Raw genomic sequence first — 19,761 nt, 5'->3', positions numbered from 1 at the left:
TACACCACTATAATTAAGAAATCGATGCCATATGCCTGTGGCTTTTAAACATCTAATTAATGTTATTTTCTATATTTTCCAAAGGGACTCATTTTACATAACTCTTATAATGAGAGTTAAATTGACAGGTATGACACTACAGAGATTTCTCTTGCTGCTTTTTTCATTCACTTCTGGCCAAATCTTTCCCCAGGTTCTTTCCCTTTTCTCTTTTACAGTATCTATCTAGTTTTAGAAACAGAAAGAGAAGTATACTTTTAAGCAGATTGTGCTTGCCCTTTTCAGAAAATTTTTCCTTCATTTCCATGAACTCTCCAGATTATATAGCCTCTTGATCTTTTCCAGTTACTTGAACAGCAGGTGGGAAAAACAGCTAATTGTAAAGACATATTTTAGAAACTGCACATAGACAAATATGTCCTTTTGGCATGCTTTTTTTAAACAATTAAAGCAATGCTACACACAAGGTCTTATTACAAAATACTGGCATAAGCCCCACATGCATATATAGAGAGAGTGAGGGGTTTAGTTCACAAATGCAACAGGAAAATTATTTTAAGGAAGGCACAAAAGTTTTGTGAATTAAACTCTACATACTCTCAAGACTTCTATAACAAAATTACTGCCTCACTTGTCACATAACAAACAGTTTTATAAAATCTCATCTAGGAGACATCCCCAGTTGGCTCTGTTCTGCCATACAAAAATCTTTTAATGCTTTTCATATTAAAACATTTGAATTATTCTTGGAGTTAAGCCTAGGGGTCTATTATGAAATAGTTACTTCTGGGAAAGGAAGTGGGGCTGGTTCCCTTTTTAAAAAATCCCCCTTACAAATAACTTGCTTTCAGTCCTATAGTTCCTTGTTCACAAAGGAATGCAGTTGATATGCTATATATTGTGAGTATGGATAGTTCCTGAAGCACAGAAAAGGCAGACATCATAAAAGGTGACAGAAAGCAGTTTGAAGATATAATTGGCTTGAGCCAGTCAGACTGAAAGGTCCCTCAGGGAGAGACGCATCCCTTACCTTAGGGCTTATGTAAATCTGAGATGCTGCATTCATTAAGTGTCTGGTAAGAATTGGCCTGAAAAGTTTCTTTGTACATTTGCACTTCCTGTTGGATGACGCTGGCACAGGCAAAAACCAGCAGCGTGACATCTAGCTCTGAAAGCCACGTGGCTACATTACTCCAGACAAATGCACACTAACTCTTTTTAACAAAGCTACATGTCTTCCACATAAAAGCCAGATGGTACATCACATTTCATGTTCTGCTGCTACTAATGTCTTGTATGTTCTCTTGGATGTCAGATTCAACATATATCTGCCTCTCTCTGAACATGTAGACTTGGCCCTTGACTTGAAATAAATAAATAAGTAGATCAATAGGTAAATAAATAAACAAATATATTTAAAAGCAAGAGCCTGATAGATCATTGTGTTGGATTTTTTGCTTTTTAAAGTCTTTGCTAGATAAAAGCAAACCTTTGTTCTCAGTTCTTGGCCCCGTGGGAGCATTGTGAAAGCCATCCTTACAGCTTGGGCATTAAGTTTAATGTAAGGTTCACAAAGTAAATTGTAAACAAATAGAGAGGTTCTCCAGCAATGCAAGAACCATCCCATTCTACACTAGTGCTGTGAATTCATAGAATCAGTTTCTCTGCACCTAAACTAAATTCAAACCTATTGAATAGCCTCATAATCGATAGGCATCAACAACCTACACCAGTAATTTGCAATATAAATCAGAATTTCAGCCTGTAGCACTGCCTGAGAAATCTGAGACAAAATCTAATACTAGACTTTCCTCTGAATCTCATGTCAATACTAAGCATAGGGAACCTGAAATATTCTGTTAAATTTGATCTGATGATTGACCAGAACTGTGCATGTGGCAATTGACCCTGATGTTTGAAGCATCTTGAGCTAAACTGAGTTTTCCCAAGCATCCCATTTTAGCTCTGCGTCAATGCACCTCTTCTGTGACAGTATGAAAGAAGAACTTACAAAAGAAACAAAGAATTACCAGCTGAAAGAAAGAGAAAAATTGGAAAAAAAAAAAAAAAAAAGATATTTAACAAATTATACGGGGATTGTAAAATTCTTAGAGACAAGCCCTTAAATTTAATCTTATTTTAGAGTGTTTTCATGTAATTATGCTGTAAAATATATTCTCTAGTACTGCCACATCATATTGGGGTTTTAGAAAATGAAGTCCTGATTTCATAGTGTTTCAAGGTCTGAATATGCAGAAAAACACTTAGCTAAGAAAGCTTAGAATGCTGTTATACTTCAAATGTTAAACTATTTTACTTTCTTCCCTGTTGCATCACTGATATCAGAGACACTATTTCACAGGTCCCATCCACCCGATACTGTACAGAACCTGGAATCTGAGGTATCAAAATACTGGTATTGGTTAAGCTGCACTCTTTCTGTGGAAGTAGGGTGCTTTTAATTTGTGGGTACCATTAAAACACTTAAGTGTAAATAAGCGACCTCTGTTAGAGAGTGTTTTGAAATTTTATTCTGAGATATTCTCATAGAAATTAAAAATCTCTTTGCTTCCCAGACTGTGAGAATACCTACGTTCAGAATCAGCACAAGTCAAACACCTCTGAAGGGCCAGCACTCATTTCAGAAACCTGGTGCGGGACTCTGGCATTTCAAACCACTTTCTTTCAGCTGAACTGTTTTGCTATTCAGGCAACCCAAAATAAGCAATTTCAAAGTCTGCAGAATTACTGTTGTTACTGAAACAAATTAATTTCAGAAATTTTTGAGATCTTAAACATACACTGGTCATAATTTATTTTAAATACTGCTGTTATATGAGTCCAAAGCAGTTCAACCAAGTTGAGCTTGACCTAGCTCTTAGCCAATTTGAATTAACCAGCAAAGTTTAGCCTCCTTTCTTTGCCACAGCTTCAGGGTCTTTTCCTTTACTTATTGAGCTTTTTAAAAATTGAAGATATACTCAACTTCCTCTTTGCTATTTTTCTGTTAATATGATTTAACTATTAGGCAAAAAGAAAGCAAAGAAACATCTAATGATTGTGAAGCAGAGACTTCTGGAGGGCGACAACAATCTGAGTAGTACCACCTAGAAAGAGCGCAAAATGAAACACAATGTTATTCACTATACTGTAATTAAAGACATTTTTGATATTATGCTTCTTTCAAGACCTGAGTTATCTTCTTTTTAACATGCATAATTGTTAGAGGCTTAAAAAATATATGCACATTATGGACACTCCTTAAAATGTAGTATTTTGAAATAATGTAGTTCTGTCCTTTCTTGGACATTTCAATAAACATTTTTTTTCCAAGAATGTCTCCAGAAAAAGAACCATCTCTGAAATAATCACCAGTGAAACAAGTTGGAAAATTAAATTTGTTTCTTGTCTGTTGTTTCTGTCTCTGTAAAAACTCAAGTGGGCACTCAATCATTTAAATTCTCCTAAGAAATGAGTACAGTTAAAGGACCCTTTCAGAAGTATCAATATTTTGTACAGTACCTCAGTTAGTATGGGGAGTTTATGAATTCAGATAATACCAATTATACAGGTGTGTGTTTTTCTAGCCAGCTAAATACTGTTAGAAAGCTGACTCTTCTCTATATGACAGTATAAAAACATCCAGCTAAATCAGATTCTAGCAAACCAATCCCTGGACAAAACTTTAAAGTTGAAAAAAAACTTCAGCCATTATGCAGTCACTAGCTTTCCCAAGAACCCACAACTAATTAATTATTTTTTTATTTTTAAATGAGAAGATTGTCTGTAAGATAAAGACAGCTATAGAAGGCAATTTTGTGACAACTTTGGGGCTGCCCGATGTACCTGAAGCACACTACTGAATGGTATATCAGAGGCTAAAATGTGTTGTGTATTCCCACACTCCCAACACCTGGCTGAAAGCATTAGGTATCTATCAGTTCAGCCGACTTAAAATAACCATCTGGTCTACATTTGGGGTTTTGAGTGAGTTTTTTTTCAATACTTCAAGCTCCTCCAATGTACTGGTCTGCAATTTCTTCTACAAAAACTCTCTTCCCTTCCTTTGTTATGGAGGAATGCTACTTACTCACATTACAGTGAGACTACAGTTGCATTCCTGCAGTATTGAGAGCAATAGGCACAAAGGTATGTATGTGTCTCTGTTTATTTATTTGTTTAGCTCTTTTTACCAAAATCAGCTTTCTGCCACTTTGTTAAAGGTCAGGTTTCCATACTAGGGCTCTACCATTCAACAATCTATTACAATTAACAATAAAACAAACAAGTCTAAAATGCCTGCAGCGTAACTGTACAAACATTTATTTACCTTCTGTTAACCTACACACACTTAGCTTCTTTTGATCCTTTGTTGTATTGTCCCATTGCACATGTTCTGTTCTATCACTTACTCTCATGGCCAGCAACATAGCAAAAATCCAAAGTTTTCCATTAACCAGTGAGTTACTTTACATAACTTTGATCTGTGTGTTATAAAATTTGTCACGTAAACTATACACTACCATTTTCAATAATTCAGTCTGAAAATCTCCTTTTAAAGAAACAATTTTAGACTGAGTGACTTTTTCCTACCTAAATCTGTTTAACGTCATAAATTTTATTCAACCTAGAATGAAAAAAATTCAGATTGTAGGCATTTCCTTTTTTAAGGTATCTTACTATGTTCCCTTTTGTAGATCTTTAAATACTGTTGTAAAGATCATACATGGCAGTGTTAATGGCAAGCCCTCCTGGCCTTGCTTAACTAAGGTGTCAAGTAAGAAAAAAACCACACATACTACCTCTCCACTTCCCAATCCATTCCCTGGAAAAAGCTCCGTCTAATTAAAGACACAGTAAACATTTTCATCTTCTTAAAGATCAGAATTCAACTTCTGACCACACAGAAGTAGATGTTGAATCTTAGATTATTGCTTGCACAAACTCTCAGAGGTTTTTTTTAAGTCCTACTGTAATACATAGCTAGGAATATTTTCTGAGTTTTTAAAACCTACTCATATACTTTATCAGCTTGTACAAGAGATAACATAAGAAAACAGACATAAACACAATCCTTTTTGTGTTGAAACTCCATTCTAACAAATGTCATGCCTCTATATGTTTCAAGAAAATGCTGAGAGGGTTAAAACCACTTGTGCCGTCTGAACTAAACATGTCTTTAACTATACTAGAGAAGCATACACCTTCCGTATTAGACAATGCTCAAGGAAAGAGGCAATTCTCATTGTGCAAAACCAAGGTATGTCTCTTATTTCAGACAGCAAATCTAACCGTTTGTCTGTCAGAGAGTCAGATGTTCAGAAGTGATAAGTAACTTATGTACACCATGGACATCCAGTGTCTAGCAGTCACTAAGAAGGATGAATGATATATCAGTATCACACAAACATCTACTGTCAAAATCAGTCAGAATAAACAAAACAAACAAACAAACTAACAAACAAAAATTGTGTAAAGGGTATGCCTACACACTTTCAATGTGTCTAGGAAAAACCTCAAAGTCAGCCTTTCCTATGATGTTTCAGCATTTCCTTTTTCATCAGCAAAAGGATTTTTACCAGACTTTTTTAAAATGAAGAGGAATTAATCTACTAACTCTGGAGCTCCACATGGATTCTAATTGAAACCTGGAGCTCTCTGAGCCAAAACAAAGACCAATAGGATGAGGGGTGTAGAAGAAAGAAATTGTTTGCTTAAACGTATGGTATCTTCCACACCGCTGTAGTAATTGTTGTCACTTGACTGGTAATTGCTCACAGATTCTAGTAAACTAATAAACAAATATGTGAACTCTTCCAGACAATGGAGGCAAACAGCACAAACTTTTTAAAGACAAAAAAAGACAAGCCTACAACTTTTTGCTACTCATTTCCTCTACTTTTACAAAACGATGTTTTGCAGAAACCTAAACGTTGAACATAGACTGATTTGACCTTTGGAACAATTGGCAGCTTAGATTCTTCAGTTGCAACAGGCATCTCAATATGAGGAAGAAAATGATACAGTTGAAACAACAGTGACAATTAATAGGATATAATTACGTAATTTACAGACACAGTATGGAGATTTTGCTTTGTGCCAGCCAACCCTAGATCTAACTGATCTCCTAATGGTCTTCAGAAAAGACTAGATTAAACAGATATCTGATTTTCCTTTCTCAAGTATCTCAGAAATCTTTGTTTCTGTGAAGAATATAAATGTTATAATATCACATAAAACAGAACAATGTTGATTCTGCTGCCCATGAGGCAATATCGGTCACTCATCCAGGCCCTTCATTTAAGATAGTTTATTACCCTTTGAAAAAAAAGATAAAAGTATCATAAAGTCTGCACTCCAAGCCAACTCTAGAAGCTCCTCCCTAATAATAACCAGGTCTTTCCTAAGTATCAGCTGGTCACTTCCAAGGTAAAGCTGATCAATGAATGAAGCAGGTGGCCTTTGGCTCTTAAAAAGAAAAGTCATTATATGACAAGTAGGAAAAACTTACCTTCAAACATACTGTTGTAATCTGAGAGAAAGTATTCACTGTGAATCAGTTCATGACTTTTTCACGTTGTCAGAATAAAATGTTTTTGAGCTAGCATTTGGATTTATTCACACAATTGAAGAAAAAAATGTTCAAAGCTTAGTTTGTTCTCTCCTATAGCTTGTTTCAAACATATCCATGCAAAATAAAGAAGTCCTAGCCTTCCCTCTTCCCTTTACCTTTCCACATTTATCTTCCCTTTAGCATTCCACATTTATCTTCTCTTTGGAAAAAAAATTGCCATTGGTTTAAAAAAACAAATACTTCAAAACATGAACAAAGGCAGGAAGCACAGGAAGAAGAGTATTTGTGAGCAGAGACAGTAATTGTTACACAGATGCATCAGCCCATTAATTCCTCACAATTCATGAACATTCTAATTTCCACCAGTGGGTGTTGGCAAGTTAGGTTCTGACTGATTTTGTACAGCTTTAGGAGAGCAACAAAATTTATGCTGCTAGGTATCTATATATTTCAGAGATTGATACCTCCTCCTGCAGGTGATAGAGGAGACGACAAGGAGGGGTGCCATGCTTGACCTTGTGCTCACCAACAGGGAGGGACTGGTGGGCGATGTGAAACTTAAGGACAGCCTTGGCTGCAGTGACCATGACACAGTGGAGTTCAAGATCCACGGGGCAGCAAGGAAACCATTCAGCAAGCTCTGTGCCCTAGACTTCAAGAAGGCGGACTTCGGCCTCTTCAAAGACCTGATGGGCAAAGTGCCATGGGAGGCGGCCCTGGAGGGACAAGGGGCCCAGGAAAGTTGGTCCACATTCAAGGAGCACCTCCTCCAAGCTCAGCAGAGGTGCATCCCGATGAAGAACAAGTCGGGCAAAAAGACCAGGAAGCCTGCGTGGCTGAGCAAGGAGCTCCTGGACCAACTGAAAATGAAGAGGTTAGCCTATAGAGGGTGGAAGCGGAGACAGATAGCCTGGGAGGAATATAGAGAAGCTGTACGAGTGACCAGGGATCAAGTGAGGAAGGCTAAAGCCCTGAAGGAATTGAATTTGGCAAGGGATATAAAAAGCAATAAGAAATGCTTCTATAGGTATGTAGGGGACAAAAGGAAGTTCAAGGAGAATGTAGGCACCCTCCGGAAGGATACTGGTGCTCTGGTTACCTGGGACATAGAGAAGACTGAGTTACTCAATGACTTTTTTGCCTCAGTCTTCACTGATAAAGCCTCTTGTCTTACCACCCAAACTGTGGAAAGAACTAGCAGGGACTGTGAGGATGAACCACCGCCCACTGTACTTGAAGAGCAGGTTTGGGAACATCTGAGGAACTTGAAGGTGCACAAGTCCATGGGACCTGATGAGATCCGTCCGCAGGTCCTGAAGGAACTGGCGGATGAAGTTGCCAAGCCACTGGCCATTGTATTTGAGAAGTCATGGCGGTCTGGCGAGGTCCCCGAAGACTGGAAAAGAGGGAACATAACCCCCATGTTTAAAAAGGGGAACAAGGAGGACCCGGGCAACTACAGGCCGGTCAGCCTCACCTCTGTGCCTGGCAAAGTCATGGAGCAGATTCTCCTGGGAACCATGCTAAGGCACATGGAGAGCAAGGAGGTGGTGGGTGACAGCCAACATGGCTTCACCAAAGGCAGATCGTGCCTGACCAACTTGGTGGCCTTTTATGATGGGGTGACAGCATCGGTGGACAAGGGTTGACCAACGGATGTCATCTACCTGGACTTGTGCAAAGCTTTTGACACTGTCCCGCACGACATTCTTCTCTCTAAACTAGAGAGGCATGAGTTTGATGGATGGACCACTCGGTGGATAAGGAATTGGCTCAATGGCCGCACTCAGAGAGTAGTGGTCAACGGCTCGATGTCCAAGTGGAGACCGGTCACGAGTGGCGTCCCTCAGGGGTCCGTGTTGGGCCCGGCCCTCTTCAACATCTTTGTCGGTGACGTGGACAGTGACATGGAGTGCACCCTCAGCAAGTTCGCCGATGACACCAAGCTGTGTGGTGCCGTCGACACGCTGGAAGGGAGGGATGCCATCCAGAGGGACCTCGACAGGCTGGAGAGGTGGGCCCGTGTCAACCTGATGAAGTTCAACCAGGCCAAATGCAAGGTCCTACATCTGGGTAGTGGCAATCCCAGGCACAAATACAGACTGGGTGGTGAATGGATCGAGAGCAGCCCTGAGGAGAAGGACTTGGGAGTACTGGTGGACAAGAAGCTCAATATGAGCCAGCAATGTGCTCTTGCGGCCCAGAAGGCCAACCACATCCTGGGCTGCACCAAGAGGAGCGTGGCCAGCAGGTCGAGGGAGGTGATTCTCCTCCTCTACTCTGCCCTCGTGAGACCTCACCTGGAGTACATCGTCCAGTTCTGGAGCCCCCAGCATAAGAAGGACACGGACCAGTTGGAGAGGGTCCAGAGGAGGGCCACGAAGATGGTAAGAGGGCTGGAGCACCTTTCCTATGAGGACAGGCTGAAAGAGTTAGGGCTGTTCAGCCTGGAGAAGAGGAGGCTCCGGGGTGACCTTATAGCGGTCTTCCAGTACCTCAAGGGGGCCTACAAGAAAGATGGGGAGAGGCTGTTCAGGAGGGCCTGTTGTGATAGGACAAGGGGTAATGGTTTTAAAATAGAGGGAGGTAGATTCAGATCGGATATTAGGAAAAAATTTTTTACCATGAGAGTTGTAGAACACTGGAACAGGTTGCCCAGAGCGGTGGTGGATGCTCCATCCCTGGAGACATTCAAGGCCAGGTTGTATGAGGCCCTGAGCAACCTGATCTAGTTGGAGATATCCCTGTTCCTTGCAGGGGGGTTGGACTAGATGACCTTTGAAGGTCCCTTCCAGCCCTAATCATTCTATGATTCTATGATTCTATGATTGTTTTGCACATGCGTTAGTCCCTACACTACAACTAACAAATGAAGTACTAAACAAGAGGAAACCCAGACTCCTTGGTGGTATACGCCTTGATGGTTTCATGTGTTAAGAGTGTTTTCTTTATTTGTGTTCATTCCTTAAGCATCAGAACATTGTTATCATCTCCTCAGACTGTTTAAGCAGGAGTCCATTTGACTCAGTGTACCTGAGTAATTTTATTATTTTTGTTTTGGTTTTACTACTTAGAACTTTTAGATTTCCAGTGCTGTTTTGAGATAATCTTGTGACTCCTAAGACCTTGTTGTAGAAAACATACTGAGTTTAAAGGGCATTTTAAAAGCAGAGAAAATAAAGAAAGGAAAGAAGCTTTCAACTCCTACCAGTAAGCTGTTTGCCTTTGCATTGCTATCACTGAAATAAAGTGAATGATACTAAAATCTGTGACCGATACAGTAACAAAGTTCATCCCTTTTGCTTTCAGCTGCACCTAACACTTCAGCTCAAGAGCATGAGGAAATAACAGTGAAGGTTTAAATGACTTGAAAGGAATTTAATTTGAAGGCTGCTACGGTTGAGTCAGTTGTCAGAGACAACTTCTCTGATTACTATTTTGCAAACTTGCACAGGACCACAGAGCAACAGAAGATGATAAATTGAGAAACACAGAAGATCTAATACAGAACTCAGGAAATAAGAACAAGTACTTCCACTGGCTGTATTCTAGAGGTTTCCCATTTAAAGTAAGGAGTCCTATCCTGTGCATAATCTACAATTTGTGCTGTCAGTTCTTCTTTGTGGTTGCTCCTGATTTTACAATGAATAATAACAGACAAATTAACATAGTAGTTTCTGCAGGAAAACATGTAAAACAAATGCTTATCCAAAGCAATTTACACTGTCCCACAACACATCCTTGTCTCTCAATTGGAGAGACGTGGATTTGATATATAGGCCACTACATATAGAAGAAATTGGCTGCATGGTTGCATTCAAAGAGTTGTGGTCAACAGCACAAAGTCCAAGTGGAGACCAGTGGTAGTGGGATTCCTCAGCGGTCGGTATTGGGGCCAGCACTGTTTAACCGCTTTGTCAGTGACATGGACAGTGGCTTGAGTGCACCCTCAGCAAGTTTGCTGGTGACACCAAGCTGTGTGGTGTGTTCAACACACTGGAGGGAAGGGATGCCATCCAGAGAGACCTTGACAGGCTGGAAGGGTGGGCCTGTGCAAACCTCATGAAGTTCAACAAGGCCAGGGGCAAGGCCCTGTACATGGGCCAGGGCAATCCTAAGCACAAATATAGGCTGAGTGGAGAATGGATTGAGAGCAGCCCTGAGGAGAAGGACTTGGGGGTGTTGGTCGATGAGAAGCTCAACGTGAGCCAGGAATGTGCTTGCAGCCCACAAGACCAATGGTATCCTGGGCTGTATTCAAAGCAGTGTGGCCAGCAGGTCGAGGGAGGTGATTCTGCTCCTCTACTCTGCTCTTGTGAGACCCCACTTGAAGTACTGTGTTTAGCACTGGGGACCCCAACAGAAAAAGAAAATGGACCTGTTGGAGAGGGTCCAGAGGAGGGCCATGAAGATGATCGGTGGGATGGAGCAGCTCTCCTACAAAGACAGGCTGAGAGAGTTGGAGCCGTTCATCCTGGAGAAGAGAAGCCTCTGTTTCACCCCTCTAAATACAATCTAAACTGAACAAATAAAATACCCGCCTCACTTGAACTTATGCATCTTCATTATAATATTCCTAAGACAGGTTAGTGATAAGGTTATGTATAACAACATTCTGAGTCTATTTTTCTTCTGATTATTTTGTTGTATATAGGGCAAAAGAGATTAATATTATACAGGATACCACACTAACTGACGCCACAGTAGATGAAAATGTACTTGGGCAGCTGCCAGTATCAGCAAGCATCATTCAGTGGAGCAGGGCAAAAGACCATCAACTGAAGACAAGGTGAAGGGTTTATGTTTTCAATATATTTCAAAATCAATTACAGTGAGCTAATTATCAGACAGTGCTCTGCAGTTTGCTCTTGAAAAATGCAAATTCCCCATAGGAGCAAATAAGTAACAAATAGTACAATGACTGCTTTATATACATAGTGCAGAAGCATTAGCAAGGCAGACTGCAATAAAATCAGGGATCTTGAATTTTATTAGCTGTTTTAATGCAAGTATAATGTAGAGAGTATTTAAAGTTCAACTGATACAGTAACACTTCATTGTTGTTGTTATTATTGTTGTTGTTGCTGTTGTTATTATTTTTATTATTATTATGTTACTACTGTGACCTCTTTACCCAGGAAAGTTTTGTTGTTGCGGTTACTGTCACTACAATAAATGATCACAGAATTATCAGTCAATTCTAACCTTACGATAAGTACATATGCGTGTGAACTACAAGTTTTAGAAGTACATTTTTTAATAATCAATGTATACATATTCATGTTCTGAGGGTTTTTTCCATTCATAATCTAAAGGACAGTATCCATCAGATAGCTGAGAGTTTGAAAGCGCATTCATAGCAGTGGTTAGACACCTAGAACCAAGATAATCCTAAAAGTTTTGCTCAGCTGCAGACTTTTCTTACCTAACTCAAACACTGTCTTATTTATTAACTTCGAAATCTCCATGTATCAAACCCATAAGTCTACCTAGAAGCATATCTCATAAGCGTGGACAGTTCTGAATTTCACACTCAAAAGTGGTCTATATTCGCAGATGAGATACACTGCTCCAACCTCTACATTCATTGCACGCCTTGCCTGTCAGGGAGAAACCCCTTACCAGCCAGCTATGCTTCCCTTCCTTTAGAAACAGGTCAATAAAAGGATAGGAGTGGAAAGCGTTGCTGCTGCTCAACTCCTAAAAGTCAGAAGTGCAGCATTTAAAGGCAATAGAAAACTCATTGTGAAACAGTGACAGGATATAAAAACATAAATTTCATCATGCGCTGAAAGCCAGCTCCTCCTTTCACAAAAAGTCTCCCTTTTGCATCTTGAACACAGTTGCACATGCTTCAGTAAGTCATGTGGACAGCATCCATAGCTATGGCACTCTCTCTAGAGGCTTTAAATCCCTTCTCTGTGGAATAATTTATTTCCTCAGCTCTGTAACACGAGACTATCATATATGAGAAAAGAGCATGTTCTCTCTTTTCAGTACTTGCGTGTTTTTGAAAGAAAGGTTGCACATGGGAAGGATTTCAGGTTCTTGACGTGGAGTAGACAAAGGTCCAGATCACTCCCTTGCTCTTCATTTTTCCTGTTGGCTGTCTCAAGGCAGAAATATGCCGACAGCACTGGTTTTGCTTAGTATATTATTTTGAAATCTGATAGAGGATGCCTAACGTACTTGGCATTACATTACAGAAAATTTTAGCACTTCACTCCAGACCATCACAATGGGAACCAGATACTTAGAAGTTCAGCACTTCTACATCTGCTGTTTCTGCAACACACTGTGCAATTTGCTCAAGATTACAAGCAGAATACAAGGCTGAATATGAAATCTAAATTCTAATTCTTAATCCAGTCCTTTAAGCATAAGCCAGTTCTTCCCATGTACAGATAAAGACTGAAAAATACAAGGATGGAACTACTGTCCAGAGGTACACAGAGGGAAGTAGATAGTTAAATTTTTTTAAATGTTGAAAATGGTACTGGACTAACATCTGTCAGTTTTTGCTTTAATCATAGATAAAATCAATTATTTTTGCAATGTAGCTATCATTCACGTTTAAAAATAACAGAAGAAAAATCTTAAAGCACTGCAATCATTCTTTTAATGAAAACTAAATAAAAATATCTCTAGTTTCACAGACTGATACTAGGGACCAGGAGGTAGTAAGTAGAGCTCCCAGATGCCACTTGGACTTGTACACGCACAAGAGCGAAACGGAATTACAATAAAGACTACCGACTGGTGAGCTAGAACAGTGCTTCCTGCACTGTGGTCCAAGGAACACCATCAGCAGCCTGTAAAGCCAGTTCTATCACACCAGGGAGGCATCTGTCAGTCTCCAAGCCGATACATGCCACAGCTGTAACCAACCCTCAGTTCTCTCATTCAACCCAGAGGATTTTAATTAATAACTAAACAACATCAGACAGTCACAAGCACTGCACTGAAATCTGCATGACTGTCTCCTTACCCTTGGGCTCACTTCCCTGCTTCTTCTGTCAGATGCGGGGTTCAGTAGTTAAAATGAGAGTCAGTGATGGGGTTCAGGAGGAAAAAAGGTTGTTCAATTGCCCAACATTTAACAACAGAGAAGCTGGAAGAGCACATCCTGCAGCTCCAGCCACGTAGAATCATGGAATCACAGAATGGTTTGAATTAGAACAAACATTAAAGATCATCTAGTTCCAATCCCCCTGCCATGGGCAGGGACACCTTCCACTATATCAGGTTGCTCGAAGACTCATACAGCCTGACCTTGAACAATTCCAGGGATGGGGCATCCGCAGCTTCTCTGGGTAACCTGTTCCTGTGCCTTACCACCCTTAGAGTGAAGAATTTCTTCCTTATATCTAATCTAAATCTCCCCTCTTTCAGTTTAAAGCCATTACCCTTTATCCTATCTCTATATGTCCTTGTAAAAAGTCCCTCTCCAGCTTTCTTGTAGGCCCCCTTTAGGTATTGGAAGCTGCAATAAGGTCTCCCCGGAGCCTTCACTTCTCCAGGCTGAACAACCCCAACTCTCTCAGCCTGCTTTCACAGGAGAGGTATTCCAGCCTTTTGATCAACTTTCGGCCCTCCTCTGGACTCACTCCAACAGGTCCATGTCCTTCTTCTGTTGGGGACCCCAGAGCTGAATGCAGCACTCAGGTAGGGTCTTACAAGAGCAGAGCAGAGAGCAGAATCACCTCCCTTGACCTGCTGGCCACATTTCTTTGGATGCAGTCCAGGATAGACTTTTCATGAGGAAGGAAAGTCTGCATGTGTGCACTCGTGTGCATGTGAAAGGCCAATGTTTGAGACCAAGTACTTGGAAAAAAGGACAGGCAGCAAAAGGATCTTTGTCTGACTATACCTCCAGAGCACATCACCAATTTTCAGAGATATGACTACCCGTCTCAGTTCTACACCTCCTGCCTGTGACAAATGAATCAAACCTACAGCATGAGAGCAGCTCTAGCATGTCTAGTTAAACCTAGCCAAGTCTTAATGTAGTAGGGCTGAATTTTATAAAAGCCATTACGAAGCCTGTTACTGCAGAGTTATAGCTTTTAATTAATGGCAGGAATCCCAATCTTAATCATATTTCTAATCAAATTTTAAGGTTTTTTGACTTGTGTTATTTCATCCCTTTTTCTCCTTGGCATACAATAAAACTTTCTCACTAATTCTCTTCTTGCCGCTATCTCTGATCTTTGGATTTCACTTGTCATCTTGTCAGTTGGCAGAAAACTGTGACAGCCCAGCCTTCGCAGGTTTCTTGGTCACTCTTAAGGACCTGTCCTGCAGATACGGTCTCTGGAAGAGTGTTCTTTGAAAAGATATCAAAAGAAGCTCAGCCTACTAGACCACATTATTTAAAAGGAGAATAGTATTGAATACATTTCCCTGTGCTGCAGTACTCTTCACTAGGTAAGTGGCCAAAGCAGAGGACCATTTTTTTTTGTTTTCTGCTGTTTGAAATTTATGGAGGAAGAAAGCAGACAGATCAAGGTCATCTCCAGCTTTCAGGGAGAGCAGACGCGAAAAGGCACACTTTTAAGAAAAAACACTTATTTTTTTTTCCTTACTTTGCGTGTATATGTACTTTGTTTGATTAAATACGTTTCCAAATTTATAGTTTTATGTTTTCATTCTATCTATATCAAAGATCAATTTTAACGACTTTCAGAAACTTGTTCTTAGGTCACAGGACTTCACAGACATATACAAAGATAAGAAGTTAATTTCTTAAGCTGATGATTTTTTCTTAGCATTAGGATTGCTGAGTCTCTCATCTGTATGGGCAAAACATTCCCCCTATTAATTAACATGGTTAAGAATGACTTGTCAAGGTGGTTACAAGCTCCCTATCTCATCAGTTATGAGCCCCATTCTCTAAAGAATAACAATTATGTCCTATTTACGATACATTTTACAATTGCTGGCCATGGCTTTCAAATAAGACATTAAAAAAAAGCATTATTTTCATATTATATCTTGTAAACAAATGATCAAAAATTCTGAAGCTGCTTAACCTGTCAAAGTCAAAAAAGCAAGAAAGGTTTGTCAGTCCCTGATCTGAAACAGAGTAACTCAGCATGTCAGCAGCAAATCATATGGGACTGGTTGATTTCTGTTAAGAATTATGTTCCTGCCAAGATCAAAAAAAGGCTTATGCTTTCCTTTTCTATAAGGCAGTCACCTTTCTTATTAGCTTCTGATATTTTATTCCCTGCAATCTTCCTTTGAGAATGCTATGTAAACAATCTTTTTTTTCTTCTGTTCCCACTAAGATAAATACAAACTCACTCTCTTTTGTTGACATATAGACATATCGTGTTTCAATAGGAAAATATGGAAATGGAGCAAATGACATCCAACATCCGACTGCTACATTTGGCCCCGCTGACTTTTTGATGGCTGCAAATGGCAGTGAAGTTGAACAGATTTTTGTCAGCTGAGACATTTAGTAAGTAACATACTTGTAAAGAAAACTGAGTTAATCAGAGTTTAGCGCCCTCCTTCCTTTTCTCAGATTTATACTTAAGATGTCTGGCCTACAGAAAGATCTTATTTCTGCCCCATACATTTGAGTAAATGACACAAAATCCCTTGTTAAAATGAATGTTAGAATGACAAAAGAATGTATTAATAGGACATAAAACCAATTAATCAACCTAGAATGCCAAGCATCACCTTACTTGGATGCATATCTTGTCCCTTAAATACGATTAATTAGTTTCATGTATGATTTTTACTTCTTACAATTCTACCAGCTCAGAAACAAGGCTCTACTTGGGTTAGCCTTCCTGCAGGGGAAAATGATGCTAAATTAGCACTTAACACTGAAATGCTTTGCTGTTTCTAAAGCAACGCTGAACGTGAGTTTGCAAACAGTATAAGCAGGCATAAATCATATCCAGCACGATGCCAGCTGGTTTCCTAAAAGTCATTTTCTGAATTTCAAATTTCAGCCCTAAGTTGCAAGACTTTTTTTTTTTTTTCAAGTTTTTGGTTACTATTATTCAGTCTAGTGACAACTTCTGTTCAAACACATATGCCTATAAACACCCCTTAGGTGAAGACTGGCAAAAGGGTAACAACAGATGAGGAGAAGGCTGAGGTACTCCACAACATTTTTGCCTCAGTCTTTACTGGCAACCTTGCTTCCCACGCCTCTCAAGTGGATGGACTGTAAGGCAGAGACTAAGGGAGCAAAGTCCGTCCCATTTTTAGAGAAGATCAGGTTCGTGATCACCTGAGGAATCTGAACATATATAAGTCTGTGGGACCTGATGAGATGTATCCCAGAATCCTGAGGGAATTGGCTGATGTAACTGCCAAGACACTCTCTGTGACATTTGAAAAGTCATAGCAGTCAGGTGAAGTCCTTGGGGACTGAAAAAACGTTAACATTGTACTCACTTTTAAAAAGAGTAGAAAGGAGGACCCTAGGAACTACCAACCTGTCGTGGGTTAGGCTGATCCGGCAACCAAACCCACGCAGCTCTCCCAGTCCAGTAAAATGGAGAGGAGAGAAAAATGTAATAAAAGAGCTGAGGATCGAGACAGGAACAGAGGAGCACCCACCAGCCACGGTCCCGGGCAAAAGAGGCTGTTTTCTTAAAGCAAAACTATGTATTAACAGCTACCTACAAAAGAGAAAAGCACACAAAAACGGTTACTTGAGAGAATAACAAGAAAACAAGGCCAGGTCTTAAAAACAACACCACTCCCCCCGCCTTTGCCTCTTCTTCCCGGCTCTACCTCCTCCTCCCCCCAGCGGCGCAGGGGGGCAGGGAATGGGGGAGTGCAGGTCAGTTCATTCCAAGTTGTTACTGCCGCTTCTCTTAAAGGAAAAGGAGCCCTTGCACCATTGTCCCTTGATTCAGTGGATCCCCTACTCATGGCGAAGGCGTGAATCCTGCCCGCTGGGGGGCAAATCCTTACCCCATTGGATTTGTCCCTAGTGCGGGCTTTACCAGTCCTGGACTTTTAAGGAGCTGCAGCCACTCGCTCTGGCGTGGGTCATCATACAAACTTTAAATGCGCTCCGGCGTGAGTCATGATGTCGACCTTAAATGCGTCTCCATAGAGACTTTAAATACATAAGTGCGTAAAATGCGTAAAATGCGTAAAATGCGTAAAATGTGTAAAATGCGCCTCGACCTGTGCCCATGATTCACAATAGTCTCAGGCTCAGGCATCTCCTTTAACAAAGCACCTCCCCATCGGCGGGGGTTGTCTGACGGACGCTAGATGCGTACCGTGCTCAGGCTCTGGCATCTCTTCTCGACGTGGGTCATCCACGGGCTGCGAGTGGGTCTCTGCTTGCTCCACCGAGGACTTGTTACAAGGGGCCGCTCGCAAGGGTGTTGTTCCGTTCCATCTTCACTGACCTCTTATCTGTGTGGCCGTTTCTCTTAGATTTCAGTCCTGTCTGGGTGAACTCGGCCCGGCAGCGGGGCTCTCCCCGAGTTCCCCAAGCGGCTCCGCCACCGCCATCCTCGACGGAGCGGGCCCCCCTCCCGTCTCCTTGCTCCTGGGCACAGGCACACCTTTCCGGTTCCTTTGTCCGACGTAAATAGGGCAATTCGCAGAGGCGCCGATTGGCTCAAGCCCCGAGGGGGACGGGAGTCCGGTCTGATGGGCAGCTTCTGCCACCCGGACCTCCCCCCCCCACTTCAAACGATAACACAACCTATCAGCTCCACCTCTATACCTGGGAAGACCATGGAACAGATTCTCCCAGAAGCTATGCTAAGGCACATGGAGGACAGGGAGATGATTCAATACAGCCAGCATGGCTTCACAGAGGGCAAGCCTTGCCTGACCAACCTAATGGCCTTCCACGACGGAGTGACTACATCAGTGGACAAGGGAAGAGCTACTGATGTCATCTATCTGGACTTCCGTTACGCCTTTGTTATGGTCCTCCACAACATCCTTCTCTCTAAATTGCAGAGATATAGATTTGATGGATGGACTGTTCAGTGGAAAAGGAATCGGTGGGATGATCACATCCAGAGAGTAGTGGTCAATGGCTCAATGTCCAGGTGGAGATCAGTGATGAGTGGTATCCCTCAGAGGTTTGTATTAGGATGAATACTGTCTAATATCTTCATCATTTACATAGACAGTAGGATGGAGTTCATCCTCAGCAAGTTTGCAGATGACATCAAGCTGAGTGGTATGGTTGACATGCCTGAGAGATAGAATGTCATACAGAGGGACTTGGACAAGTTAGAGAAGTTGGCCCATGTGAACCTCATGAGATTCAACAAGGCCAAGTGCAATGTCACATGGGTCGGGGCAACCCCCAATATCAATACAGGCTGGGGGATGAAAAGATTGAGAGCAGCCTTGCAGAGAAGGACTTGGGGGTACTGGTGGATTAGAAGGTCAACATGAGCCAGCAATGTGCGCTTGCAGCCCAGAAAGCCAACCATTTCCTGGGCTGTATCCACAGAAGCGTGGCCAGCAGGTCAAGGGAGGTGATTCTGCTCCTCTGCTCTTGTGAGACCTCACCTGGAGTACTGTGTCCAGCTCTGGAGTCCTCAACACAGAAAAGACATGGATTTGTTGGAGAAGGTCCAGAGGACAGCCACAGAAATTATCAGAGGGATGGAACACCTCTACTATGAGGAAAGTCTGAGAGAGTTGGGGTTGTTCAGCCTGGAGAAGTGAAGGCTCCAGGGACACCTTATTGAAGCTTTCCAGTACTTGAAGGGTGTTTATTGAAAAGATGGGAATAGACTTTTAGTAGGGGCTGTAGCACTAGGATAAGGGGTAATGGTTTTAAATTAAAAGAGGTTAGATTCAGGCTAGATAGAAGGAAGAAATTTTTTACGATGAGGGTGGTTAAACACTGGAACAGGTTGACCAGAGAAGTTGTCAATGCCTCACCCCTGGAAACATGCAAGGTCAGGTTGGACAGGGCTCTGAGCAACCTCATCTTGTTGAAGATGTCCCTGCTCATTGCAGGGGCGGCTGAACTAGATGACCTTCTAACGCAGACTATTCTATGATTCTATACTTCTGTGATTCTATGATTTTACAGCAGTGTCTGAAGAATTTAGTTTCTACAATTAACTCCATTCTCCTGTACTTGCTTTGCACCCAGACACGACCAACACTTTCTATTCAAAAACGTATCTAAATACACACGTCGGGCAGAGCTCATACAGGTG

This window comes from Tauraco erythrolophus, chromosome Z, assembly GCF_009769465.1.
Source record: "Tauraco erythrolophus isolate bTauEry1 chromosome Z, bTauEry1.pri, whole genome shotgun sequence".
In the NCBI taxonomy this organism is placed as follows: Eukaryota; Metazoa; Chordata; class Aves; order Musophagiformes; family Musophagidae; genus Tauraco; species Tauraco erythrolophus.
Note: the sequence above shows the minus strand (reverse complement) of the source record.